General features: G+C 61.4%; 1 protein-coding gene across 23 annotated transcripts in view; it reads left to right on the top strand.

Annotated features, from left to right (window-relative positions):
* TNS1 (tensin 1) overlaps positions 1-12,136 on the top strand; it is a 272,805-nt gene that overhangs the window by 52,002 nt on the left and 208,667 nt on the right. For 2 of the 23 annotated variants that reach the window (XM_073304991.2, XM_073304992.2), the window contains exon 1: positions 1,005-1,093. The exons of 19 other annotated variants lie outside the window; for them this stretch is intronic. The gene's annotated coding sequence lies outside the window, so the exon portion shown is untranslated. Of the gene's footprint in view, positions 1-1,004; positions 1,094-12,136 lie in introns of those variants that run through there. 2 more of the 23 variants (XM_078854769.1, XM_078854772.1) reach the window with 2 other exon arrangements.

Below are 12,136 nucleotides of genomic sequence, written 5' to 3' on the forward strand. Positions count from 1 at the left end.
GGTGGGGCGCGGCATCCCCCCATTCGCAGCCTCTCCGGCGTCCTGGCCCTGGCACGGGCAGAGAGGCTGGGGATGGAACCCGAGGTGCGTGTGAAGTGGGCGTCCCTTCCGTGCCTGTCCTGCCGCCCCACACAGCTCGGCTGGAGCTAACGGGGTCGCTCCATTAGCCGGCGGCAGCAGTAGGGGGCTGTTATCCTCCAGCGGACCGGCCCCAAGTGGGGCACATGACGCGGCTTGTGCCAGTGTGGTGTGTCTGCCCACCCAAACATTGCAGCCTTGTGCCAGGCCTCGAGAGTCCTGAAGGGACCAGAGGAGAAAGGGAGGGTGATGCAAGGTGCCCAGCCCTGGCCCGACTGCTGGGAAGCAAAGAATGCCAACCCTGCCGGCTATAGGGCCCAGGAGCCCTGACTCTCGGCCCCCTTGGAGATGGCTGCTGTGTCTCAGACAATTAGGCTACCGCCTGAGGGGGGCAGGGCTGCCCCTTGAATTGAGGAATTTCAGTCCGGTGGGAAACAGACGGTCCACTAGACACGTGTCCAGTCAAAGCAGGCGGGTGCTGGCTCCTCCGTGGCACAGAACCGGTGAGGACAAGGGGAGGCGGTAGCCCTGCCCCCCTCAGGCTGTTGAGGGGGCACCTCCTTCCCGCCCCAGCCCCCCCTCAGTGAAACGATCGCTGATTTCTCCGGTGCCTTCTCCTTGCTGGTACCGACTTGGCCTTCCCGTTGTAGCCAGGCCAGGGGGAGAGAAAACCAGCGGTGCCCCAGGTAGCACCAGTAGGGGGCGCCCTCGAGCGGGGAGGGGTGTTCATCTCCGCTCCCCAGCCCCCCTGCACCTTGCACTGCCTTCTTGGAGCCGTGCAGAGGACACTGCTCCTCGCTGGCCCACAGCCACAAGCTGCTTGTTGTTGCAAAATATCCCGCCCCCGCCCCCACCCCCCGCGAAATCTAAGCTAATGGCCATTTGTACATTATTAAACAGGCTGCTGGCCAGCGTCCAGCAGCGCCCGGGAGCCGAGGGGCAGTGCCTGAACGCTGAGTTCTGAGACAAACAATTGCCCCAGGCACTCGGGACAGCTGGGAGAAGCTTGGAGCAGGTATGGGGGGCCCCGGACCGGACCTTCGCCCCAACCCCGGGCACGGCCCTACCACCCGCCAGCGAGGGGGCGGGAAAGGCACAGAGCACGGCCGGAGACCCAGCGCTGGTTCCCCCTCTCTCTTGTGTGCAACCCCCCCAACAGTTCGCTCTTCCTACCGCTGGGTGTGCAGGGGACCCGCCCCCAAGCACCCTGCACCAGGCTTGGAAGGGGGCGGTGGGGCTGCTCCCTGCCCCGCTGCACAGACCCAGTGCCGGCGTCCAGCTCCAGTCAGCAAGGGAACCCAAGTCCAGGGATGGGGGACTGGTCGCTCTTCAGCTCCCAGGGCAGCGGGTAGCTCGGGGAGGGTCATGCAGCCAGGTCTTGGGAGCAGGACAGGCCCGTGTGCCGCCAGCATCCCCATTGGAGTCACCCTCCTCCTTACAAGCCTGTTTCCGGGGTCGTTTCTGTGCAAGGGATCGCTCGCTTGTGAACGTCTTGTGGGTGCCGTGGGGCAGGGCTACCCACGGGTCACCGCGGGGGTGGGGCAGGGCCAGAGCAGGGGCGATGGGAAATAGCCATGCGTGGCTGGAGCGTTGGGTGCCGGATGGCACATGCCGTAGGGTCTGGGCAAGCTCTGCCCCCGCCATGCATCGTGGGGGGTCAATGCTGGGGGGAGGGAGGGGACAGCCACGCAAGCCAGGCTTAGAGGAGCAATGCCAGGCTGCTTGGGTGTACCCCAGCTCCGTAGGGGAGTGGGCAGGGGTCGGAGGAGGGGCACGAGTGCCAGGAACTAGCACAAGGGCACTAGGCCACCAGCAGCGCCTGGCGTCGCCCGCGTTTCTCTGTCCGGGAACCTGGCTTGGGCCAAGCTGGGGGCGGTGACGGGGAGGCCGCGGCGCCTGGAAGCCTTCACCCCAGCAGCAAGCCGTGCCTGGCAGGGTCGCTCGCTGGATTCCTGCCGCTGCTCTGCCCAGGTGCTCCCTCTGGCCCCGGGCTCCAGGCCTCTCGCGGGGGCCGGCGGAGCAGCGTGCACGGGTTCCGGAGCTGCCATTCCTCGGGTCCGCCTGGGCCATGACACAGGCTCCGTGGCGCGTCCAAACCCACCGAACGCCAGCGGCAGAGGCCAGGCCTCCTGTGTCCCAGTTCGGTGCTCTAACCACTAGACTCTGCTGCCTCGTTAGGCCGCCATCCCCCCGGGGCTGGGGGTGGAACGGTGACCTGTGACACTCCGGCCTAGGGCTGAGCCTGTGTCCATCGACCGCAGGGGCCATTAGAGACCCCCCTGCCCAGGCCCAAGCCGGCTGATGTTGCAGCAGGTTCCTCCCTCGTGCCCACCGTTCCCCTCCTCTCTGGATGGAAAGGTAGCAACCCCGTTGGTCTCCACAACACAGGGCCGGCTGGCCGGGGCTTTGTGCACTGAGGAATGCAGGAATGTGTGTCCTTGTGCTGCCGAGTGGGCCCGGCTGGTGCCGCGGCTCTGGGTAGCAGGGGTCAGTCGCACCCTCCCTGCGCGGGCAGGTCGTGTTTACTCAGTACGGGGGGTGTGTGTGTGTGAGGGGGGAGGGGGGGCGGGGGGTTGTCGCTGCAAAGATATTCGGCGGCTCTCTGAGCTCCAGGGGGTCACTCGGCCCCGGAGAAAAGCCAGGCCATGTCTGCGGGGGCTTGGCATCGGCCCCAGCAGCCCGGAGCCCATCTCGTGCCCAGAGTCGGCAGGGTCCCTAGGCAGCTCCGCAAGCTGCCCCGGGGGGTGGGAGCAGTGCTGGCTGATGCCCCACCTGTGCTCTCTGCTACCTCCAGCCCGTGCAGCCCCCCAGCACCTGCAAAGCACCAGAGGTGTTTCACCCCGCCCCCCCAGTCAACCCAAACTCGCCCTGCTGGGGGAGCAGCGGAGGGACTGCGTGGGCGGGGACCAGGATGCAGGCTGATGTCTCACCGTCTGGGGTGACGTGATGGTTCCTCCTACATGGTCTGGGGTTTTCTGCAGGGATTGTTTGGGGATGAGTCACCCGGCTGGGAGAACTGAGCCCCACCTGCCCTGCGATGGGGGAGGGGGGGCGGGAATGGCTCCCCAGCCCCCTCTTACACACCTCAGCTGGGACCGTGGAGCCCCCAGCAATCACCTGCTTCTGTGAGCCCCCAAGCAGCGGGCAGCTCCTGACCACAGCCTTCGGAAGAGGTTTGAGACCTCAAACACGACTCTGTGGGCAGAGCTGCCCCATCGCCCAAGCCATGCAGGGCGGCAAGCCGTCCTGGACTTGTGGGAAGTGTGGGGCGGGGAGCCAGGAGATGTGGATTTTATTGCTGATGCCCTGAGAGAGTCACTGAGCGCCCGGTGCCTCGGTTTCCCTGTCAGTGGCTTGAGGATGCTGCTGGCTCTCCCGCGGAAGCACTGAGACCAAATGGGTGAAAAAGTGCGAAGCCAGCGGGGCCGAGGGGACCCCTGGGTGCAGTCAAGAGTTTAATCACGAACACGTGGGTCTCCAGACTCCGTCCCATTGCAAGGATAGTCCTTTCTTCTATCTGTTCTTCTTGGGGCACGGGCAGGCCTAGCGCCGATCCTTAGCTGCTTTGCGACTGTGAAGGGGATCTGTCCTTGCCACACGGTGGAGCTGTCTGAGTGCGCAGGACCAGAGCAGCCCTTTACCTGCGGAAGGCCTGGTGGCAACTAAGCCATCTGCGCCCCCTCCGGAAATCAGTGATATGTTGTAAATCTTTGTAGAAGGAAATGCCCTGCCAGGCCCCAAACTCCCCCCACAACCCGTCCCATGCAAATCGCTCAGCTAATCAGGATGGACTAATCCAGTCTAGGAGCTGCTGATGCTGGGAACTCCAAAAGGACGGGGACCCTGCATCCCGAAGGCACCTGGCCATGCCGTGTTGTGCTCTGGGTGGGACGGGGGGAAGAGCTCTCGCCCCAAACAGCGGGCCACTCCTGCCTTGGAGCACGTGAATTGCTGGCTCTTGGGGCGTCAGTCCTGACGAGTGCAGAAGCTGTTGTTAATTGCAGGAAAGTGTCCGTGTTTGGTACGCATCCAGAGTTAGATGGCGAGCCACAGCAGATGTACCTTGGCAGGAGCAATCAATGCTAAGGAGGATTTTCCTTCCCCTTGCAGCTGGATCTCAATTCAGGTACCACCCCACCATCCTAACCTGGGCATGGGTTTCTAGCGGGAGCTTTCCTCTCTGATCTCGCTGGCGCTTGCATCCTTTGCTTATCATCAGCAGGCTGGGCAGCAGTTCCCCTCCGCCCCATCAGTGATGCCATGGTCTAGCTAGAAACAGCCCCGTAAACAGCCATGTTAAAGTCGGCGGCTCTCCCTGTTGGGCTGGGCTTGCAAGAGCCCCGTCGGCTTCTTCGCTGTCTCCACCAGCACCTGTTCTCGTGCTGGGCGTGGAGCATCCATGCAGACGGAGGGGCTTGAAAGCAGGGTCGTGGCCCTGGTCCACATGTTTCTGGGTGGCCCCAAATGTCCACCCGTGATGGTCACCTCTGAGTGTCTTGTTCTGGGGTGGGGGTAGTTCTCGGCCTAGTTCTCCGCTCGGTTACACCGATTCCATGGCAAATGGAAGCGGCTGGCGTAACGGAGAGGGGAAGGGTGGCCACAGCATTTACCCCGGGCGTGTGCTGGGGGCAGCTGTCTCACGGCAAGCTCGCGGCGGTGGTCCTTGCCCGGCACGGCCTTTCAGGACATCGGCCTTCAGCGGGATTGGTGGCCCAGAGCAGTGATGAGAGACACCTCCCAGAAAACAGGCCCCTCCTTTGCTTCAGCAGTGCCTAGAGGAGTCAGGCAGGTAGTTTGGGTAGGGAGCAGTCTCCGTTCCATTCGAGGAGAAGAAGGGTGGATAGTGAAGAAAACAGCTGGGCCACCTGCAGATGAGATGTACCGGGAGATCTGGGGGTCGGAGAGGACTCAGAACGTGGGCTTCCCCTAAAAACATACCGAGATGCCCCTCCTCTGGCCGGTGGGGAAGTAACGGGTGGCAGAAAGGGATTTGAATGAAGAGACGGTGATCTGACGTGGGATATGATGGGTGGGCCATGCGTGTAGGTAGGACTGGAGGTGTCACGAGGATCCTTGACACGGAACCCACTGGGTGAAACAGCTGCTGTCCTGGGATTCCCATGTTACAAGCCACATCCTCCAGGGAAGAAGACATCCAGAGACAGAGTAACCCTTTCCCTGCCCGTTAACCTGCACCACCAAACCCTGCAGGGGGAGATCTAGCCTCTGTACAGGGAGAACAATATTTGGGAACGGACCTGGGTCATAACCCAGCAATCGCCTTTCCGTTCATTAATCTGGAACCTGTCGCCCTGTGTGTATTTACGCCGCTGGCTGGGCCCAGTTGTTTATCCACATGGGGTCCGGCATGTCCCAGGATTTTCTGGCCCCTTGGAAGCTATAAAGTTTCCTGCGATTTCCCAAGAAAACGCGGCTTGCAAGGCTGAGCAAGCAGCTGCTGGAATCTCTGGAATCTCGTCAGGCCCGGAGAGGCACGCAGCGTGACGTCGTGCACAGCTCCCGCTGGTCAGCTCGCTTGTACCCCTAGAGCCACGAGAGAGAATGAGTGACTCGCTTATCGCGCCGAGGAGCCCAGAGCCCTCGACGAGCTTCGCTCCAGTGCTGACATGCAGCCACCTCTGGGGTGGAACGCAGCTGGCAGGAAGCAGGCTGCTGCATCTCAGTGTGAATGCAGGGGGGAATGTAAAGGAGGCAGCATTGGAATTTGGCAGGACTCCAGGTGTTGACAGCCTTGCTCCTGGGGGAAAGCCCGGCGTCTGCAACGATTACAAGACGGCAGGGGCCTTGGCCGTGCACCTCCTCTGAAAGGCCCCTCCGCTGCGTCCTGTCTCCACAAGGAAGAGCACCCCGTCTTGGGTTAGTCTCCTGCAGCGCTCGGGGTTTTCTTCCCCATGGAAGGGTCTCACGCGAGTGCTGGCCCAGGCCCAGTGTGTGAGGTGTGCCCCAGGCTGTCCCTGTGAATGCAGGCGTGGCTGTCCGGGCTGGACGTGGCAGGCTGATTTCTGTGGTTCGTATCCTCTTTAATTCGCAGGGATTTGAGCTCTTCTCCAACGGCTGCTCAGACCAGCTCAGGAACGACCTAGGCGCTGGCCCCGCCCGTCTGGCCTTGCTTCCACCATGGAGCTCGCTCGGAACGTGTTACAAACCTCTCGTGGGCTGGGGTGCGCTCCCCGAGATCACCAAGCTGGCGCTCTTCCCATCACCGGCCTGCCTACGCACCACGGGCTGCAATGCACCAGGGCTCGCATAGCTAGCAGGGAGGACACCAGAAAACTCCCCCAGCTTTGGGGTTCCACCCTGCAACCCCCGACCTTCCCACTGTATCTTCCATTCGAGTCAATGGCAAAACTCCAGTGCACGCGGGATCAGGCCCTTATATCCCCACCCGAGCATGGGCTGGGGGAAGTGGAGTTGGACTGAACCCTGGATTCCCCAGGGGCCAGGTGCAATCTTCGCCCCCATTGCAGCCTGAGAACCGCCTCGTGCACGGTGCTGTACAAGGCGCACTGACCGTCCCCTGGCCCGGAGGTCTGATGGGCAGATGCCGCATCAGCCTCAGGGACGTTGTGACCCCAGTGGGGGATCCAGCCCTGATCCCCATGCAGCATGCGGGGTGTGTGCCGGGGGGAGTGACACGTGAGCCAGATGGGGCAGGGATGCGAACAGCTGGGCTGTGATCAGTGCAGGGATGGGGGGAGTGCTGTCAACCGGCCCGTGGTGCCCACGCTCCAAATCCTGGTGCCGCGGCCACCTTTGAGATTCTTGTCCTGGCCTCTCACAGCCCTGCCCTGCCCTGCTCCCTCCTCTCCTGCTCTCTACTCCAGGAGCCGTGCCAGCCTGGGTCATCGTTGTCTCCCACCGCTGGCCCCGGGCCCTCCCCCAGCTGGTCTGTACCCCACGTTCCTCCCTCCTGTCTCCTCTTGAGACCCCCTGCTTCCCCGACACATACAACAGCTTGGCCCCGGTCCCATGGGGAAGTGGAGGGGCAGATGGGTTCAGCTCAGGGGTATTTAGTTAATTAAAAGACAGTGGCACCGATGTGTACAAGTGCCGGATTGTATCCCTCGCCTGTTGTGCGTCTGAGCTCTTGGAGGCAAGGGCTGGGTCTTCCCGTGTGTTCAGGCCCTGCCTCGCACAGGATGGGTGCCGGCAGAGGACAAATTCACTGCAATAAGAAATCCATGAAATTGTCTGAATGGGCCACCTGTGGGCCAGGCCATGTGAGTTTGGGGGTGCAGTGCAAGCTAGAGCGTGGCAGGGGGGCTGAGCTGTCCAGGAGGTGGCTGATGGACAGACACTGATCTCGACAAAGAGAAGGTTAACGGGTGACTTGACTACAATTTACATGGGGAATAAATATTTCATAAGGGCCTGTTTGATCTAGCAGAGAAGGGTCTAACAGTGGTTGTCAACCTGTGGCCTGTGGACCCCTGGGGGTCTGCAGGCTATGTCTAAGATTTCCAAAGGGGTCTGTACCTCCATTCAAATATTTTAGGGGTCTGCAAATGAAAAAAGGTTGAAACCTGCTGATCTAACAAGACCCAATGCCTGGAAGTTGAAGCTAGAGAAATTCAGATTGGAAATAAGGCATAAATTTGGAAGAGGGAGCGATTTACCAAGGGCCATGGTGGATTCTCTGTCTGTGGCTATGTTTAAATCAGGCCTGGCTGGTTTCCTAAAGGATCTGCGCTAGGGATGATTTGGGGGCTGTTCTCTGGTCTGGGTTACACAGCAGGTCAGATGAGACAATCCCAGCTGGAATCTGTGGGTCTGGTGTAAACCCACCGAGCCCCGCTGAGTGTGGTGTCTCTGGTGAGGCATGCTCGTTTTAGTTCCTTCCTCTGAGTCTGACCCCCGACCTCTCCGGTTTGTCTGTTCCTTCCCTCCGGTTCACCTGCTCCGTGGGATAAGTTATGAGCTGTCTGGGGCCGTCTGCCCAACGCAAGTGGTGCAATAGGTGTCTTTATCCTTGGGTTCCCAGGAGTTATTGCAACATAAATACTACCTGGCTCACACTGGCTGTGGGGTCTGGCCAGGGACCTGGCTCCCCTTGAGGGAGTGGAAAGGGTGCATGGAGGAAGGGAAATGTCTTCTCACGGGGCTGCTCTTTGGTGAGCAAAGCCATGAAGGCTGTATGGCTCCTCTGCCTTGCCTGAGGCTTTCCGTAGGATGCAGCTGGGGATGGGAAGTAGGGTAGGAAGCGGACGGGAGATGTTAAGCGAAGATTTGGGCCGGCGTCTGTGTGTTACGTCACTGTGCCCAGGAAACAACCCAGGGCAACGTGAGGGTCGTCGGGAGTTGCAATAGAGGTTTCTCCTCTGGCTTGTTTTCAGTCCGACCCTTTGCCCCCATGAGCAGCAACGCAGACCCGTAACCTCTGGGCAGAAGGGCAATGGTTCTCCCCGTCCCTAGTGACATTGGGGTCTCTCTCTGTGGCCGTCCAGAGGCACCTGGGATCCTGCCAATGTCCGTGTGCCAGGCTTGTGCCCGGGGGGAGGTCTCTGTGCTTGCTCATGCCATTCTGTCTCTAGGCAATCGCTGGCAGGAGGGCGTGCTGCTCGGCAGGATTTCCAATGCTCTTAGCCCCGAGTCCGTATGTTGGGCTGGAAAGGGGAGGCCCTTGCCTCCAGGGTGGAGTGCTTGATAGTCACAGGAACCATGGCAGGTGTCCAGACGATCAACCATCTGGCCTGGGGATCCTGGAGACGGTCCCTGCTCTCTGGCTGGCTGGAAAGCAAGGTCCTACTCCTTCCAGATCTGGCTGGGCTGGGCTGGGCTGGGCTGTCAGCCTCTGGCCTGATCCAGTGGGGAGATTCCTGTTGACCTCAGCGGGCTTTGTGTCAAACCCATAACTGCCAGCAGCCATCTGTGTCTGTGCTCTCCAGCTCTCAGTTCAGCCCAATGGGAGCCGAATGCAGCGACGTTGGCAGTCTCTTAGCCAGCTCCTATGTCTGCTGAGGGAACTTGCTGAGGAGCAGGGAGATCCCTTCCCTCTCCCCCGAGGGGGCCACCTTCTGGAGCATCCCCCAGCCCCTGCCTGCCTGGGGAGTGAGGGGCCAAAGCTTGAGCACCCCTGGTTGTTTTGTTTTGCTGCTTATACCTGTGGTGGGGATGTGGCTGGAACCAGAGAGGCCTTCCGGCTAGCTCAGAGCCCAGAGAGCTTTCAGCACCAGATTTTGATCTGGTCTTGGGTCCTAACCCCCCGCCAGTGGTTCGCAAACTATGGGGCGGGCCTCCCAAGGGAGGCATGGGAAAATGTCAAGCAAGGAGTGAGCTCTGTGGGTGTTTTTTGAAGGGCTCTGGTTCATGCAGAAGGGCTGTGCAGAGATAGAGTGGGAGGCAGAGATAAAGGGGACAGCCGGAGCCCCACCACCCAGGCTTGGGCTCTCCTTCCTCACCCCCAATCCTCACACGCCAATCACCTATAGGCAGAGGGGCTCTGGCTGTCAGACCTGGGTTGGCAGCAGCAGAGCAGAAATAACGGTGTCAAAGAGGCACAAAGTCCCATTGTGAAAAGTGATATAGTTGAGTATCACTTTTCACATTGCCACCCTTCTGTGCTGCTGCTCTCCGCTCTGCCTTTCGAGCTGGGCGCCCCGCCGGAAGCCGCTGCTCTCCGCTCTGCCTTCGGAGCTGGGTGCCCCGCCGGCAGCCGCTGCTCTCCGCTCTGCCTTGGGAGCTGGGTGCCCCGCCGGCAGCCGCTGCTCTCCCCTCTGCCTTGGGAGCTGGGTGCCCCGCCGGCAGCCGCTGCTCTCCGCTCTGCCTTCGGAGCTGGGCACCCCGCCGGCAGCCGCTGCTCTCCCCTCTGCCTTGGGAGCTGGGTGCCCCGCCGGCAGCTGCTGCTCTCCGCTCTACCTTGGGAGCTGGGCGCCCTGCCGGCAGCCGCTGCTCTCCGCTCTGCCTTGGGATCTGGGTGCCCCGCCAGCAGCCGCTGCTCTCCGCTCTGCCTTGGGATCTGGGTGCCCCGCCAGCAGTCGCTGCTCTCCCCTCTGCCTTGGGAGCTGGGTGCCCTGCCGGCAGCCGCTGCTCTCCGCTCTGCCTTCGGAGCTGGGCACCCAGCCAGCAGCCGCTGCTTTCCCCTCTGCCTTGGGAGCTGGGCGCCCCGCCGGCAGCCGCTGCTCTCCGCTCTGCCTTGGGAGCTGGGCGCCCTGCCGGCAGCCGCTGCTCTCCGCTCTGCCTTGGGATCTGGGTGCCCCGCCAGCAGCCGCTGCTCTCCGCTCTGCCTTCGGAGCTGGGCGCCCCGCCGGCAGTCGCTGCTCTCCCCTCTGCCTTGGGAGCTGGGTGCCCCACCAGCAGCCGCTGCTCTCCCCTCTGCCTTCGGAGCTGGGTGCCCCGCCAGCAGCCGCTGCTCTCCGCTCTGCCTTGGGAGCTGGGTGCCCCGCCAGCAGCCGCTGCTCTCCCCTCTGCCTTGGGAGCTGGGTGCCCCGCCAGCAGCCGCTGCTCTCTGCTCTGCCTTGGGAGCTGGGTGCCCCGCCGGCAGCTGCTGCTCTCCGCTCTGCCTTGGGAGCTGGGTGCCCCGCCGGCAGCCGCTGCTCTCCGCTCTGCCTTGGGAGCTGGGCGCCCCGCCAGCAGCCGCTGCTCTCCGCTCTGCCTTGGGAGCTGGGTGCCCTGCCGGCAGCCGCTGCTCTCCGCTCTGCCTTGGGAGCTGGGTGCCCCGCCAGCAGCTGCTGCTCTCTGCTCTGCCTTGGGAGCTGGGTGCCCCGCCGGCAGCCGCTGCTCTCCGCTCTGCCTTCGGAGCTGGGTACCCTGCCAGCAGCCGCTGCTGGTCTCCGCTCTGCCTTCAGAGCTGGGTGGTGGTGTATGTACTTTAGAAAACGGTTCCCTAATCCTTTAATGCACCTCATCTCAGCAGATTTCAAATGGAAACAGAGACTTGACTAGACTAGCAACCAGACCAGCCTGGGTTGAGACAGCATCTTGCCAGCCCGGTGAGGATAGGGTTGCTCGATATCAGGATGGGGGATCTGTCGAGTTAGCCCTGGCGGTGAGGGGTGGGGAGAGGAGAGAAGGTGGGAGGTGACACTTTGATGGGCCCAACAGATGCTGCTGTCTGGCTATGGAGCAGGTTGGGGTCTGTTGGATAAAATAAGTCCTCTCCTTGTGTCCTGCCTGCCTATGGGGATGGGAACCCTGCTCTTGGGAGAGACCCAGCTCATTCTGCAAAGAAGCAATCAGGGTTTGGGGAGGCAGCCTGGGCTTCTCCTGATGGAGTGGGGCTTGTGGGATCTTGTCTCTGGCTTGCGGAGTATGGATGGGGGGAGACACAGGGCTGGGTTACCCAGCCTCTGACCCCTAGCCAAAATGTCCATCATTATTAAAGGGCTAATTTTCGGATGTGCTGAGCTTTCACCCCCCGGCTGAAATCGATGGTGGTCTCTCTGCCAAATCGGCCCTGATGTTTACTTCAGTCATGTATGAAGTGCCCATCACCAAGAGGCATTTGGACTTAGTGCATTTAAAAAACAAGTCAATATGTGAATAAGAGACTTGGCACAGTCTCCACCCTCCGTAGCCCGAGGATCTAGATCTGCCTAGAGCGGGAGACTGGAGCACAGAGATGAAATGGCTGGGAGGGAAGTGGTCCCAACAGAGAGCCCTGCGGAGCGGTGGATGGCTGCTGTGCTGGGGAGCAGGCTCCAGCCGGGGGATTGCCAGCCTTGCAGGATCTAACCTGGGGACTTTCTCGTCTGGAAGAGCTTGCAGGGGGTAGGTTCCCACTCTCTGTTATTTATCTGAGATTAGGCCTCTAACGGGATCCCATTTTGCATGGGAGATGCCTCCTCGTGGCCTCTGTGGCTGAGCCTGCAGTGAGAAGAAGAGGAACAGAAGCAAACCTTTTCACACTCGTTTAACTTCACTTTCCCCCCTCTCCTCCTTCCTTCCCCCTCCCTTCTTCTTCTTCTTCTTCTTTTTTTAAAACACGTTGCCTAGTCCTGCTTTCAGAGGAAGCCATCAGATCTGCCCCTCGCTTACAAACCACAACTGGAACCAGATGTGCAGTAAAGCACACTGCGGAGAGGGAGGGAAAGCCGGGAAA

This window comes from Lepidochelys kempii, chromosome 11 (genome assembly GCF_965140285.1).
Source record: "Lepidochelys kempii isolate rLepKem1 chromosome 11, rLepKem1.hap1, whole genome shotgun sequence".
Lineage (NCBI taxonomy): Eukaryota > Metazoa > Chordata > Testudines > Cheloniidae > Lepidochelys > Lepidochelys kempii.